Below are 16,593 nucleotides of genomic sequence, written 5' to 3'. Positions count from 1 at the left end.
TTTGTTTTAACAAAATGAAGTTGAGAAATCAAAATAGAGTAAGTGTCAATGGTGCACTATAACCTGTTTCTTCAATATTGATTGTGTACAACCCCCCAGCCCCCAACAAAACACTGCTAAAACAGCCAAGAAAACAAGCTAAGTTTGTAAAATTAGTGAGTGATATGTCTCGCCACTAAAATGCTAATGATGGGTAGGGTTTCATGGGTGGCACCACACTGAACAGGAAATACCAGGAGCAATAACCAGCTCAGGTCTGGATGTACATTTCCAGAGTGGGAAAGAACAGAGCAGGCGCATAAGGCCCAGAGGAGTGTATCCTTAGCCATGTTTTATATGGGACAGGTTTGGGCAAGAAGAAAAAAGCCTGGAAAAGTAGGGGCAGGGAAAGCCTTGGATATGTTTTCAGTGTTTAGAAGTTTTCCTGGCAAGGCTTGGAAATTTGGGTAGCTGTATTGTGAGACAGATGTATAGGCATTGTTAGGTTAGTCACCCTCACCGGAGGGCACATGGAATAGGAGACCATTAATGATTGTATAGTGAGAAGTCATCTCAGATGCCCTCAGGATACATGAAAGAGGGCAGCCAGGTAGCCTGGAAGGAAGAAGTGGCTGGGCTGTTGTGGCTGGAGGTGCTGCAAAGGGATAACAGATCAGGGTGGACAGGCGAGCAGCACCTAGGGGTGATAGGGAACTGAGGCGATGGTGAAGAGAAACAGGCTGATGGGCCTAGCTCATACAACCCATCTTTGAGTTCAGATGAGTGGACACTGGAAAACTCAAAGGCTAGCCTTCCATCACCTTCATGGCTTTTCTGAGCAGAATCCTGGGATGTCATTCTGGTCAGACATTGGAGATAGACCTCGTGGAAGAAATGGAGCATTATTAGAAATTTCATCATTACAAAATAGGGGTGTGGGCAATGTGGTGCATTGCATGAGTAGCTGAAGCAGCTGGAGGCCTATGGTGTGAAGGCTCTGCTTGGGGATACTCTAAGAGCTAAGGGAGGACTCCTAAATACAGTCCCTTTGCAAGGGAAAGAAATGAACAGTTTGTGATGGAAAACATTGCAAGGCTAATTGAGATATGACAGCCTGGCTCAGCACAGTCTGAGCGTCTTGGATTGTATGGACACACACTCAGAGGATAGTTTCCTTTCACACTGACAACTATTTTGAGAAAGAAGAGTATGTTGGTATTGCAATATAGGGTGTCAGTTATGTAATCCTTAAACACATACATATAGATACACATGAATACATACAGACACGTGCGCGCATGTGCACACACACACACATACACACAAACACACACACATGAAAAAAATCCCCCCAAACTTAAGACTTGAAAGTTGTATGCTCTCTGACCCTATTCTCTCCAAAGAATCAAGTATTATTTGTTGGTTTCCAGAAGAGAAAGTTGGTGACAGAGAACCAGAAATGTCAAAAAGACTTTTTCATAAAGTCTTTTGATCTATTAACCTTGTTAGGAAATAAGCATGTTAAGAAAAATCTTTGATTATTCATTTCTAAGAATTATGTGCAAATGGGTAGGTTCAGTAAAGTCAAGGTTTTTGAAGGTATGGAAAATACTCTTCACAAAATATAAATTTTATAAACATAATAGAGGGTGAAGTATATGCTATGGTCGCTTGTCTAATGAAAAGTTACAGGCACTAAAGTACCGAAGAATGATGCAGCAAGCTTAACACCTTTGCTTATTGAAGCAATGGCGTTTTGATTGACGTTTACTGTTTGCCTGGGCTTTATCTTCAAAGCTTTCATTTGCATCCACTTTTATTTCACAATAAATTTACTCTGCGGATGCACACACGATTTCTCTTTTTAGATAGTGAACTGCCCACATGTGTTTAGATCCTGCTTTCTCTCCATTGAGATGAAACAAAACACAGGACAGGTAGTTAAATACATAGAAGTGCTATTAAAAAAAAAAAGGGACTCCTAGTGAGAACTGCTTGGAGACTGGAAACTAATTGATCCCATTTCCAGAAACCAGACAAAAGATACCAAGAGCCGAAACACACCAGGAAAGGTGTGGCACAGATGACTCATCCTTTCTCATAGAAACTCAAAGAACCAGATTCAGTAAGAAGCACAAAGAATAGAAAGTTGGACATGGGGCACAGAGATGGAGTAAAGAGTGTCAGGAGGGCAAACAGTAGATTGCTATAGTGAAATGTAGGAGAGTAGTTTATAAATTGGGGCTAGGCAGGACAGAAACCACCTGTAAATACCTAAACCACGAAAATGTCTCCACAGCAAGAAAATAACAAAAGTAAAATGTGAGCAGACTAGTAGACAATGATCACAATAGTAATGCTTCCATAGACTAGTCAGAATAAACTAGAAAAAGTGGATAGAGAAATGACAGGCAATTCAGACCAACAGAAATAGCAGAAAGCTTCTCTAAAGGTGCTAAGTGTCACTCATGCACATGTCAAAACATTAGATGAGACACAGGATCCTGGGTGTGTGATCTGCTGTCCTGTGTGAATGACAACCTACAATATTTATGTCTGTTGTCTGTTATTTTGCATCTTGAAATCAATGGCTGTGCACAAAGAATTTCCGACCAGGCTCCTTTGTGAAAGCTAGAAACCTCTGCTTCACTAGCCGTGGTGTAGTCAGGTAATAGAGCTCTGAGGCTGACACTCCACTTCCTGGCAGGGGAATCTCTAAAACATAGTTATAGAAAAAAGGCATAGAATAATGCCATCAAGTCAGTTCCACAATCACATTATTTGTGCCGGTAAACACTTGCTTTTATGTTTAATATGCATGGAGAGGCACAGAGAATTGCATCCTGAAGGATTCTTTACATTCCTCATGGTTACTCCCCAAAGGGAAACAGATTGAGTGGGGGGAGTGGATGGTCGTTTCCCATGTTTTAATATTTGCTTCTATGATATTTGATAGTTTTTAAAAAGTCATTGGTTGATCTGTGTTACTAAAAACAATAGTAAATTAAACATATAAACCTTCTATTTAAAAAGACTCACCTTAAAGAATATATCCACGGGGAAATACTTTATAAAATAGTGAAATAAAGAAATACAGACACCAGCTGATGTATTTTATCAAAATACATTGTAGTGTATGCAGGGGATAATAAAAAAATCTTTCTGAGAACTGATTAGTAAAAACCATCCATTTTGCTTGAGTTAGGACAAGAGAAGAACTCTGCTGGCTGGATCCAGAGTGAAACATCTTACCTGTGCAAGACAGACAAACTGTGTGTGTGAATCATCAAGGGCTGAGTGGGTGGGGGAGAGTACGTGCATAGCAAGGAGATGCAGACATTTCAGAAAACCGAGACCGGAGGAAGGCAGTGATAGGAACAGGCACATGACTTGACTTCACGATGAACTACGCTTCTCAGGATGGCCGGGCACGAAGCCAAGCATTCATTCTACCTCACTCCAACACAAAAGGACGTATTGTATGGTGGTTCTCGATCCTCTGTTTATTTCAAGATCATTATCACTGCTAACAATTTCCCCCCTGAGTAATTGCAGTGTGAATGCATGGTAATGAATTTATGCCGATTTGACCTAGATAGCTGTATTTGAAGCACTTTAGATGATAATTCGGACAGAGCCAGTGTCCCATGACCCAGTTTCCCCCCTCTTCATTTTTCTTTTTTTTCATTTCCAAATTTTTTAAATTAGATATTTTCTTTATTTACATGTCATATGATATCTCCTTTCCCGGTTTCCCCTCTGAAAATAAAAAGAAAAAAGAAAAAAAAAAAACAAAACCCTGTTCCCATTCCCCTCTCCCTGCTCAACAGCCCACCCTCTTCTGCTTCTTGGCCCTGGCATTCCCTTACACTGGGGCATAGAACATTCACAGGACCAAGGGCCTCTCCTCCCATTGATGACTGACTAGGCCATCCTCTGCTATACATATGCAGCTGAAGTCATGAGTCTCACCATGTGTACTCTTTGGTTGGTGGTTTAGTCCCTGGGATCTCTGAGGATACTAGTTAGGGGTTACAGAGCTAAACAAAGAATTCTCAACTGAGGAATACCAAATGGCTGAGAAGCACCTAAAGAAATGTTCAACACCCTTAGTCATTAGGGAAATGCAAATCAAAACAACCCTGAGATTCCACTTCATACCAGTCAGAATGGCTAAGATTTAAAACTCAGGTGACAGCAGATGCTGGAGAGGTTGTGGAGAAAGAGGAACACTCCTTCATTGCTGGTCGGATTGCAAGCTGGAACAACCACTCTGGAAATCAGTTTGGTGGTTCCTCTGGAAATTGGACATAGTTCTACCAGAGGACCCAGCTATACAACTTCTGGGCATATACCCAGAAGAGGCTTTAACATGTAATAAGGACTCATGTTCCACTATGTTCATAGCAGCCTTATTTATAATAGCCAGAAACTGGAAACAACCCAGAGGAATGGATACAGAAAATGTGGTACATCTACACAATGGAGTACTACTCAGCTATTAAAAACAATGAATTTATGAAATTCTTAGGGAAATGAATGGATCTGGAGAATATCATCCTGAGTGGAGTAACACAATCACAAAAGAACACACATGGTATGCACTCTCTGATAAGTGGTTATTAGCCCAGAAGCTGGGAATACCCAAAATACAATCCACAAACCATAAGAAACTCAAGAAGAAGGAAGACCAAAGTGTGGATACTTCATTCCTTCTTAAATGGGGGAACAAAATACCCATGGAAGGAGTTGCAGAGACAAACTATGGGACAGAGATTGAAGGAAGGACAATCCAGAGACTGCTCCACCTGGGAATCCTTCCCATACTCAATCACCAAATCCAGACACTATTGTGGATGCCAGCAAGTGCTGGCTGACAGGCACCTGATATAGCTGTCTCCTGAGAGGCTCTGACAATACCCGACTAATACAGAAGTAGAGGCTCACAGCCATCCACTGGACTGAGCACAGGGTCCATAGGGAAGGAGCTAGAGAAAGGACCCAATGAGCTGAAGGGTTTGCAGCCCCTTAGAAACAACAATATGAACTAACTAGTACCTTTTTTTTTTTTGCCTGTGATTTCTTTTCTTTTCCCTTTGGATTCTTTGATCAGTGGAAATGCTACTAACAAAGGGCATTGGCTGTTTGTATCAGAACAGTCTCCCCCCTCTGTCTGTTTTCCTTGGTTTTATTGTGCTGTAACTATTGTGCTCATGCATTTTAGATGCCTAGCCCGAGGATTAGTATGTTGTGCAGCTCTTCAAGTTAACTTCTTGAATCAAATTAATTTAAGTTAATTCAAGTTAATACCTTGACCAAGAAGTTCTGCTGCCATCTTTTCAAACCATATTTTGGTTTAAAATGTATTGGGTACTAGAAATTAAATGGATAAAATTTTGGACCCTTAACGCACCTGATGACTCCAAGGATTGCTTTTCCCATTTTACTTTTTCACTTATGTCTGTGATGAGAAGCTTTTTCGATGCTCCTCTTAATGGCTGCCCCTCAGCATCCCCATTGTTGCTGTTCAACTCTCTGACTGTCTGAACTTAGACTTCTCATGTCCTATGGATATGTTTGAGCCTATCCTCTTTGATTTTACAGGTTGCTAGGATTTAACCTGTCCTTAGAAGGAAAGGTAACTCTGAGATTCAGGTTCTGGAGGTATGAGGAGTAGGTACTTTGAACTTTTATGACAGGGCCCTTATTACAGGAATAATGGCTTAATGAGAAGATGCGGCTTGAACACACAGCTCCCCAGCTTCTCTCATGCAGTGACCATCATCATGTGAGAGTATGCTGAAATCACCTCACCGAATGCTGGCAATTTCCCAGTCACCAGACCTGAAAGAAAGACATTCATTTTTCTCTCTATTTTACCAGGTATGTGGTATTCTGCAACAGTAGCAGAAGATGTGTAGAGACACACCTGGGATAGCTGTATACCTTCCCCATCACCTCCTGACAAGCACCAGTTTTAATTGGACTTAATTCTCTGGTGTTTTCCTTTGTTAATTTATTTCCCCAAATGTCTAGCCCATTATATTTAAGGCTTAATATATACATAATTTTCAGATCTAATAACAGAAGACTTTCTACAAACATGTAACCATCCCTACAGCCAAAAATAAAAATCAGTTTTCAAACACATTTGATGTTTTCAGTAGCACACAGGTTGTTCTGGAAGGTTCCAAGCAGGGCACACAGGGATGACAGTTGTCTTTTCCATCCACACTTTGGGACACAAATGGAGATGGTTATGGTCTACAGAGTGGGATAATGTTAAAAGCGTTAAAGGACTTTAAGAAAAAATGGTTCCCTGGTATTTAAATGTGTCCTCCTCCTCAAACAGGTCTTCCTGAGAAAGGCCTGAGGTCACTTGCCTTTCATGCAGCTCTGCATCCATACCTCTTTTCAGACTCAGCCTTTTTCTCCCTTACAAAATGTATGAAGGACTCTTGGGTAATCTACCCATCCAAGAAACTTCTGAGGAAGAAGTTAGCAAGAGCAAAACTAAAATTAGTTGTGGTGCAAAGTGCTAACGTGAGCCTGCATTTCTTCTTCAGAGTGGGACCTGGGGAGGAAGGGACTGATGCCCAGCACTGCAGTGGGGTGCAGCAAGAAGGCTGTTGCCTGAACTTCCCAGCCTCAGTGATAGTTAGAAATAGATGTCGTATCTTTGTGCTGTTCCAGTCTAAGTCTATTAAAACAGTAGAAAATACATGATGGCCCAGTTTTTCACATTTTATCTATTCTCTTCAATGTCTGAGTACTTCAGACACCAATACACCACTGCTTGGCTGTGCTCCCAACTCCCCAGTCTTTGTAACTGCCAGACATGAATCCCCTTCCCCACTTTTTCACTATAGTCCATCTATCTATCTATCTATCTATCTATCTATCTATCTATCTATCTATCCATTCATTCACTCATTTACTTTATACCCTGATCACAGTCCTCTTTCCTCTTCTCTTTCCAATCCCTCTTTCACAAACCCCTGCTTCCCATTATCCCCTTTCCTTTTCCTCAGAGAAGAGCAAGTCCCCCCAAAGGTACCAACCTGTCTTGGACATCAAGTTTTAGTAAAGCTAAGTGCATCTTCTCCCACTGAGGCCTGGTAAGACAGTCCAGCTAGGGTAATGGGGTCTAAAGGCAGGCAACAGAGTCAATGATTGCCCCCTTCCAATTGTTGGGGGCAACATGTGAAGACCAAGCTGCATATATTCTAAAAATGTGCAGTGGACCTAGGTCCAGTCCCTATATACTCTTTGGTTGGTGGTTTAGTTTCTGTGAGTTCCCATGGGCCCTAAGAAACACCCAAGAGAAGTAGAAGGCAGGAAACAATCAAACTCAGGGTTGAAATCAGTAAATTAGAAACAAAGAGAACAAAACAAAGAATCAATAAAACCAAGAACTGGATCTTAGAAAAAATCAACAAGATAGACAAACCACTTTCCAAACTAACAGAAAGACAGAAAGATATTATCCGAATCAACAAAATCAGAAATTAAGGGAGACACTGAGGAAATTAAACGAATCATTAGTTCTTACTTCAAAAGTTATATTCCACAAAATGGGAAAATCTAAATGAAATGCATGAATTTCTTGATGGATACTACTTACAAAGTTAAGTTATGATTAGGTAAACAATTTACATATACCTATAACTCCCAAGGAAATAGCAGCAGTCATTAAAAGTACAACCGTCCCTTAAAAAAAGCCCAGAGACAGATGGTTTTTGGATTTTCGTTTTTAGTACAGAATTCAACAAGACTTTTAAAGAAGAGCTAATTCCCATCCTCTTCAAACAATCCACAAAACTGCTGGGTTTGCCCAGAGGGGCCAGCAGGCAGGGGGTAGGGTAGGGGTTTCACTGGGTGGTTGCTGGTGGCTGCAGGTGTCTTGGATTGTGGTTATTAGGTATGGATGTGAAGATGGAATTTGAGGCTTGGGGAAATTCACCTGGTTGCCCTGCCAGCAGCAGGCCTCTAGGGACTCAGGCAGAGCTGTCAAGGTAAATTACTCTTAAAGCATATGACATACATATTGTATTGAATGTATATATTTCAATTATAATTGTTGTTGTCCAGTAGCAACAATATGAATGGGTTATCTGGAATATAGAGTCAGGGACCTGGCTAGCCATATTATGTTACCTTAATCCATGTGGAAGGCTCTTAAAAATTAGCCGACATGGATATGTGATCACTCAGCCATCTTTCATTTAATTCTATTGTTACAAAAGTGAAACCAGGTAGCATAGGCAAGGCAAAACCCCTCCCCCAAGTTCGTCAGCATGTTGGCCCAATCAGCAACTCATTTTTCGGTCTCTGGAGGCGGGACTTCCGATGTAACTGGCACCAGGAGAGAGGTGTGGAAAATAGCAGGAGGTGGGCAGAGAGGTATGGTTATCAGAGGCAGGCAGGGTCTGAAGAATCAGCCCTCAAGCAGGAGGGTTACATATAATTATGACTTAAAAATTCTAGTAGCAAGGTGTATTTCTGAGTTCAAGGCCAGCCTGGTCTACAGAGTGAGTTCCAGGACAGCCAGGGTTATACAGAGAAACCCTGTCTTGGAAAAAAAGAAAAGAAAGAAAAAGAAAAGGAAAAGAAAAAGCGACAGGCCTCAGAAGTGGCAGGGTAGCCAGCACAGGATCCTTTCTACCTCCATCTACACCTAGGAGGGACAGCAGATCCACAGCCCTCTCTGCACCTTTCCCACAAGTGCAGAGCCTGTCTCTCAGGTTTGTTCTGACCCCAGGACTCAGAAGGGATGACTGATCCACAGCCCTCTGCACACAGGTCTTACCAGAGGAAAGCTGATCTCCCAAAAGTGCTGACACAGGCTTACAGACCCACAGGAGGAAAAAGCTCCAGCCAGAGACTATAAGAACATCTAACACCAGAGATAAACAGATGGCGAAAGGCAAATGCAATAATCTTACCAACAGAAACCAAGACTACTTGGCTTCATCAGAACCTAGTACTCCTACTACAGCAAGTCCTGGATATCCCAAAACACCAGAAAAGCAAGATTTGGATCTAAAATCATATCTCACGATGGTGATAGAGGAATTTAAGTAGGGCGTAAATAAGTCCCTTAAAGAAATACAGGAGAACACGGGTAAACAGGTTCAAGCCTTTAAAGGGGAAACACAAAGATCCCTTAAAGAATTACAGGGGAACATGAGTAAACAAGTAGAAGCCATTAAAGAGGAAACACAAAAATTCCTTAAAGAACTATAGGAGAGCACAACCAAACAGTTGAAGTAATTGAACAAAACCATCCAGGATGTAAAAATGGAAGTAAAAACAGTTAAGGAATTACAAAGAGAGACAACTCTGGAGATAGAAATCCTAGGAAAGAAGTCAGGAACCATAGATGCAAGCATCACCAACAGAGTACAAGAGATCGAAGAGAGAATCTCAGGTGCAGAAGATACCATAGAAAACATTGACACAACAGTCAAAGAAAACACAAAATGCAAAAAGTTCCTAACCTAAAACATCCAGGAAATCTTGGACACAATGAGAAGACCAAGCCTAAGGATAATAGGTATAGAAGAGAGTGAAGACCTCCAACTTAAAGGGCCAGTAAACATCTTCAACAAAATTATAGAAGAAAACTTCCCTAACCTAAAGAAAGAGATGCCAATGAACATACAAGAAGCCTATAAAACTCCAAATAGACTGGACCAGAAAAGAAATTCCTCCAGCCACATAATAGTCTAAACACCAAACGAACAAAACATAGAAAGGATAGTAAAAGCAGTGAGGGAAAAAGGTCAAGTAACACATAAAGGTAGACCTATCAGAATTACACCAGACTTCTCGTCAGAGACTATGAAAGCCAGAAGATCCTGGGTTGATGTCATACAGACCCTAAGAGAACACAAATGCCAGCCCAGACTACTATACCCAGCAAAACTCTCAATTACCATAGATGGAGAAACCAAAGTATTCCATGACAAAACCAAATTTACAGAATATATTTCCACAAATCCAGACCTTCAAAACATAAATGGAAAATTCCAACACAAGGAGGAGAGCTTCATCCCTGAAAAAACAAAAAAGTAATCATACAACCAAACTAAAAGAAGATAGCCACATGAACAGAATTCCAACTCTAACAACAAAAATAACAGGAAGCAACAATTACTTTACCTTAATATCTACTAATATCAATGGACTCAATTCCCCAATAAAAAGACATAGACTATCAGATTGGGTACATAAACAGGACCCAACATTTTGTGGCATACAGGAAACCCACGTCAGTGACAAAGACAGACACTACCTCAGAATAAAAGGCTGGAAAACAATTTTCCAAGCCAATGGCCTCAAGAAAAAAGCAGGAATAGCCATTCAAATATCGAACAAAATCGACTTTCACCCTAAAGTGATCAAAGAAGATAAGGACAGACACTTCATACTCATCAAAGGTATGATCTACCAAGATGAACTCTCAATTCTGAACCTCTATGCTCCAAATGCAAGGGCATCTACATTCATACAAGAAACTTTACTAAAGCTTAAAGCACACATTGCACTACACACAATAATAGTGGGAGATTTGAACACCCCACTCTCTGCAATGGACAGATCAAGGAAAAAGAAACTAAACAAAGACACAGTGAGACTAACAGAAGTTATGAAACAGATGAATTTAACAGATATCTATAGAACTTTTATTTTAAAACAAAAGGATATACCTTCTCAGCACCTCATGGTACCTTCTCCAAAATTGACCATATATATTGACCAGATCAGGCCTCAGCAGATACAAGAAGATTGAAATGATTCCTTGCATTCTATCAGATCACTATGGACTAAGGCTGCTCCTCAATAAGAACATAAACAATAGAAGGCCCACATACACGTGGAATCTAAACAACACTCTACTCAATGATAATTTGGTCAAGGAAGAAATAAAGAAATAAATTAAAGACTTTCTATAGTTAAATGCAAATGAAGCCACAACAAACCCAAACTTATGGGACACAATGAGAGCAGTCCTAAGAGGAAAACTAATAGCTTTAATGCCTCCAAAAAGAAACTGGAGAGAGCATACACCAGCAATTTGACAGCACATCTGAAAGCTCTAGAACAAAAAGAAGCAAATTCGCTCAAGAGGAGTCAAAGGCAGGAAATAATCAAACTCAGGGCTGAAGTCAACCAAATAGAAACAAAAAGAACTCTACAAAAAATCAACCAAATGAGGAGCTGGTTCTTTGAGAAAATCAACAAAATAGATAAACTCTTAGCCAGACTAACTAGAGGGCACAGAGACAGTATCCTAATTAACAAGATCAGAAATGAATAGGGAGACATAACAACAGACACTGAGGAAGTTCAAAAAATCATGAGAGCCTACTACAAAAGCCCATACTCAGCAAAACTGGAAAACCTGAATGAAATAGACAATTTTCTAGACAGATACTAGGTACCAAAGTTAAATCTACATCAACAATCTAAACAGTCTCATATCTGCTCATGAAATAGAAACAGTTATTAATAGTCTCTCAGCAAAAAAAGCCCAGGACCATATGGGTTTAGTGCAGAGTTTTATCAGACCTTCAAAGAAGATCTAATACCAATACTCTTCAAACTATTCCACAAAATAGAAACTGAAGGCACTCTACCCAATTTGTTATATGAAGCCACAATTACTCTTATACCTAAACCACACAAAGACCTAACCAAGAAAGAAAACTTCAGATTAATTTCCCTTATGAATATCTATGCAAAAATACTCAATACAATTTTTGCAAACTGAATCTAAGAACACATCAAAACGATCATTCACCATGATCAAGTAGGCTTCATCCCAGGGATGCAGGGATGGTTCAATATATAAACAAATTCAAAGAAAAAACACCCCATGTGATCATCTCATTAGATGCTGAGAAAGCATTTGACAAAATCCTACATCCTTTCATGATAAAAGTCTCGGAATGATCAGGAATTCAAGGCCCATACTTAAGCATAGTAAAAGCAATATACAGCAAACCAGTAGCCAACATCAAACTAAATAGAGAGAAACTTGAAGCAGTCCCACTAAAATCAGGGACTAGACAAGGCTGCCCACTCTCTCCCTACCTATTCAATATTGTACTTGAAGTCCTAGTGAGAGCAATTAGACAACAAAAGGAGATCAAAGGGATATGAATTGGAAAGGAAGAAGTCAAATTATCACTATTTGCTGATGATATGATAGTATACTGAAGTGATCCCAAAATTCCACCAGAGAGCTCCTAAACCTGATAACTTCAGCAAAGTTGCTGGTTATAAAATTAACTCAAGCAAATCAGTGGACTTCCTCTACACAAAGGATAAACAGGCTGAGAAAGAAATGTTCAACATCTTTCACAATAGTTACAAATAATATAAAATACCTTGGTGTGACACTAAGCAAGTAAAAGATCTGTTTGACAAGAACTTCAAGTCTCTGAAGAAGGAAATTGAAGAAGATCTCAGAAGTTGGAAAGATCTCCCATGCTCATGGATTGGCAGGATTAATATAGTAAAAATGGCCATCTTGCTGAAAGCAATCTATAGATTCAATGCAATCCCCATCAAAATTCCAACTCAATTCTTCACAGACTTAGAAAAAGCAATTTGCAAACTCATCTGGAATAACAAAAAACCCAGGATAGCCAAAACTATTCTGAACAATAAAGGAACTTCTGGTGGAATCACCATCCTGGACTTTAAGCTGTACTACAGAGCAATTGTGATAAAAGCTGCATGGTATTGGTACAGTGACAGGCAGATAGATCAATGGAACAGAATTGAAAATCCAGAAATGAACCTGTACACCTATGGTCACTTGATCTTTGACAAGGAGCTAAAACCAGCCAGTGGAAAAAAGACAGCATTTTCAACAAATGGTGCTGGGTCAACTTGAGTTTAGCATGTAGAAGAATGCAAATCAATTCATTCCTATCTCTTTGTACAAAGCTCAAGTCCAAGGGGATCATGGACCTCCACATAAAATCAGATACACTGAAACTAATAGAAAAGAAAGTGGGGAAGAGCCTTGAGCACATAGGCAGAGGGGAAAATTTCCTGAACAGAACACCAATAGTTTATGCTCTAAGATCCAGAATTGACAAATGGGACCTCATAAAGTTGCAAAGCTTCTGTAAGGCAAAAGACACTGTAAATAGGACAAAATGTCAACCAAGAAATTGGGAAAAGATCTTTACCAATCCTATATCTGATAGAGGGCTAATGCCTAATATATACAAAGAACTCAAAAAGTTAGACTTCAGAGAACCAAAAAACCCTATTAAAAAATGGAGTACACAGCTAAACAAAGAATTCTCAACTGAGGAGTATCGAATGACTGAGAGGCACCTAAAGAAATGTTCAACACCCTTAGTCATTAGGGAAATGCAAATGAAAACAACCCTGAGATTCCTCCTCACACCAGTCAGCATGGCTAGGATAAAAATCTCAGGTGGAAGCAGATGCTGGAGAGGTTGTGGAGAAAGAGGAATACTCCTTCATTGCTGGTGAGATTGCAAGCTGGTACAACCACTCTGGAAATCAGTTTGGTGGTTCCTCTGAAAATTGGACATAGTATTACCAGAGGACCCAGCTATACCACTCCTGGAAATATATGCAGAAGATGCTCCAACATTTAATAAGAACACATGCCCCACCTTGTTCATAGCAGCCTTATTTATAATAGCCAGGAACTGGAAACAATACGGATGTCCCTAAACAGAGGAATGGATACAGAAAATGTGGTACATCTACACAATGGAGTACTACTCCGCTATTAAAAACAATGAATTTATGAAATTCTTAGGGACATCCTTCTACACGCTTCTAAAAGTCTTCTTAGGAAAGAGCATTGTTTCTAGAAGAGAAGATTGTCTCCATTTCCCAATTGTCTTTCCTCCCCCATCTCTTGCTTTTTTTCCCCAAATCCTGCAAAGTTATCCCAGACTCTATTTTCTTTTCTAAACCAAACCATTTGTCAGACCAAGCACATTTGGTGATTTCACAAATACTGTTGCTCTCAGGCTCCCAGTAATGGTGGATGCAGGAGAAATAACTCACTCCTGTTTCTCAGAAGGTCAGGGGAAGGCCAGTCTAGGTGCCAGGTGACACACTGTCTTTAACTTCTGGAAAACTCCTTTAGCAGTTGAAATAACCTTTAATCTTGGGAAGCTTTTACTATCAAGTAGTTCTTTTAAATGTGAACCCAAATCTTCTTTCCAGTACTAAGAAAAGGCTCATTTCTCAAAGCCTTTAGGACATGCTAGTACAGTGATAACAAGATTCTGCTTCATTAGCTTTTAAGATTTCACTTGAGCATTTGATTTTTATAAATCGCTTACTCATTACTAAATCTTGTTTCACATATTTTAGCTGTTAGCACAATTGATTATTTTTAATAATTAAGTTTACTTTTGATGATTTCCTAGATATTTAATGGTGTTTGATTACTCTCACCCACCCTCTTCCGTCTCCTTCCATTTCCTGTCTACCTTCTCCTTCTCCTTCTCCTTTCTTATGTTCATATCTTACCATTTTGTATTGTGACTTAGTGGGGTTTATCCAGGGCAATTTGCAGGATCATGGGTTTGGAGCTGAGCGTTGGACACTGGTAGGCTCACCAGTGATTATGTAACTCTTTTTTATTTCATTGGATTAAGAAATTTCTTTGGAGCATGAGGGTAAAGGTAATTACCGTTTACACTGTTCTATTACAACCCTCCCTTCAAACCAACCAATTAACCAACCAACCAACCAACCAACCAACCAACCAACCAATTAACCAACCAACCAACCAACCAACCAACCAACCAACCACCACTACCACCACCAAAAACCCCTTTTGTTTTAATGGTTGCTACTGCTTTCCCAGATTGACAGCACATGACATGTTTTAAGTACACTTACTTTTTGAGAAGTTGGTAGGAAAAAAAATCATGTGACCAAGTTTCAGGCCCATTCAAATCAGTGTTGATGAATTTGTTAGATTTCAAGGTCAAATTTAAAACTGTGGGAAACATTACACAGGTGCCTGTTATCCATAGGTGGCTCTTCTGTTTCAAAAGTGTGCATATAAATACCCGAGATAAAATCGATTTGGAAAAGAAGGCCCCAGAAAGCACAAAGGATGAAATATTTACTACATTTGAATACCCTGCTAAGTTCACACTGGGGTGATGAGGCCTTGTGTTAGGTATTAGTGCCCTCTGGAGATGGTTTAAAATACATGGGAGGGTGTGTATGGATCATATACAAATGCCACTGTGGCCCTCACCCCCACCTCCACACACAGTTGAAGCATCCTTGGATTTTATTCATGGCATCCTCTACAAATCCTGAATGAATTACAATGGACATTGTACTATGAACACTTAAGGATATTGTAAGGGTGGGGGAAGAGTCGCTACCACTGGGTAGTGATAGCTGTCCTCCTGCATCCTCTCTTCCTCCCCTTGGCTTGGTCCCAGGATCAGCAGCAGTCTATGCAGAGAGGTCAGACACATTTTCTCCTCAGCTTTGGGATGGGGCACATGTGATGCCTGCCTTATATCCTCACAGACTCACTAATTCCACAGATATAGCCTTCACATTGTAAGTGAGCAGAATCCTCAAGCCCCAGGAAGCCCAGAGTATGATGTCATTTCCTAATGATACTGTCTATTTATCACTCCTGTCAGTTGCACACTACCAACCAGGGATTCTTATAAGCAATGTTTCTTAGAAACATGTATGACACATAATGCTTCCTGGGTTACCAGGGGAATAGAATTAGGTGATTGGGGCAATTCTTATGCAGAGAGGTAAATGTTCTATTAACTTCTTTTATCTGGACTATGTCAATGCAAATGAAAAGCAGAACAGATTGCAGTCTTTAAATACTGAAAGCTTACAATATTGACCAGGAAAAGGGCAAAAGCAAACCAAACCAAAGTCTCTGTGTGGTTAGCGGCATCTGGAAAGCTCTTGTCCTATATTTAGTGAGTGTCTTATTTATCGGTCTGTTTGTAGTGTCGTAGATAGTAGGTACTTGGTAAATATATGCTGAGCTAGTGGACAAAAGGTAGAGTACACATGAATGAAAAACATGTCCTTGTTTTTACCCACAAAACTGTCAAACATCTTATTGCCTTACAGGTGTTCTTCTTAGGACTGCTTTACTCTTTTATCAGAACAACTTCTCCCTTCTTTTTCTGCCTCAAGATAAACTATGTTTTAGTTGCATGAATGCATAATGACCATGTCTCCAATAGCAGAATAGGTCATAGTAATAAGCTCTGTCACTAACAGAAGGTATATTGTAATGCAGTAGAAACCTAGATTTCTGCTCTCACTATCACTTGTCCTTTGAGGTAAGAGAGGTTAATGGGCTCAGTGTGCTGTCACTGCAGTTAAAGAAGCACCATGAGCCTAGAGGTCACCAGAGTGCCAATGTTAGGATTGCCTGTGAAATGGTGAGACATGAAGTACATGTTCACATGTTATAAGTGTTTGTAAAATACCTTGAATTGAGATTTGTTAATTAAAGCAGCATTCCTGATATTATTACAAAAATAAGTTTTATTTACAAACCAGTAGAATATAGAAAGTCTAAAATGCTTATTTTCC

The 16,593-nt window shown here is 39.9% G+C and overlaps 1 long non-coding RNA gene across 1 annotated transcript in view; it reads left to right on the top strand.

Moving 5' to 3' along the window:
* Positions 1-15,800: 15,800 nt before the first annotated feature.
* LOC116089027 overlaps positions 15,801-16,593 on the top strand; it is a 29,034-nt gene continuing 28,241 nt past the window's right edge. The window contains exon 1 of the long non-coding RNA XR_004118112.1: positions 15,801-15,965. This is a non-coding gene — a long non-coding RNA (uncharacterized LOC116089027). The remainder of the gene's footprint in view (positions 15,966-16,593) is intronic.

The sequence above is a fragment of the Mastomys coucha genome, unplaced genomic scaffold (assembly GCF_008632895.1).
Source record: "Mastomys coucha isolate ucsf_1 unplaced genomic scaffold, UCSF_Mcou_1 pScaffold14, whole genome shotgun sequence".
Lineage (NCBI taxonomy): Eukaryota > Metazoa > Chordata > Mammalia > Rodentia > Muridae > Mastomys > Mastomys coucha.
Note: the sequence above shows the minus strand (reverse complement) of the source record. Positions and strands in the feature narration are given on the sequence as shown.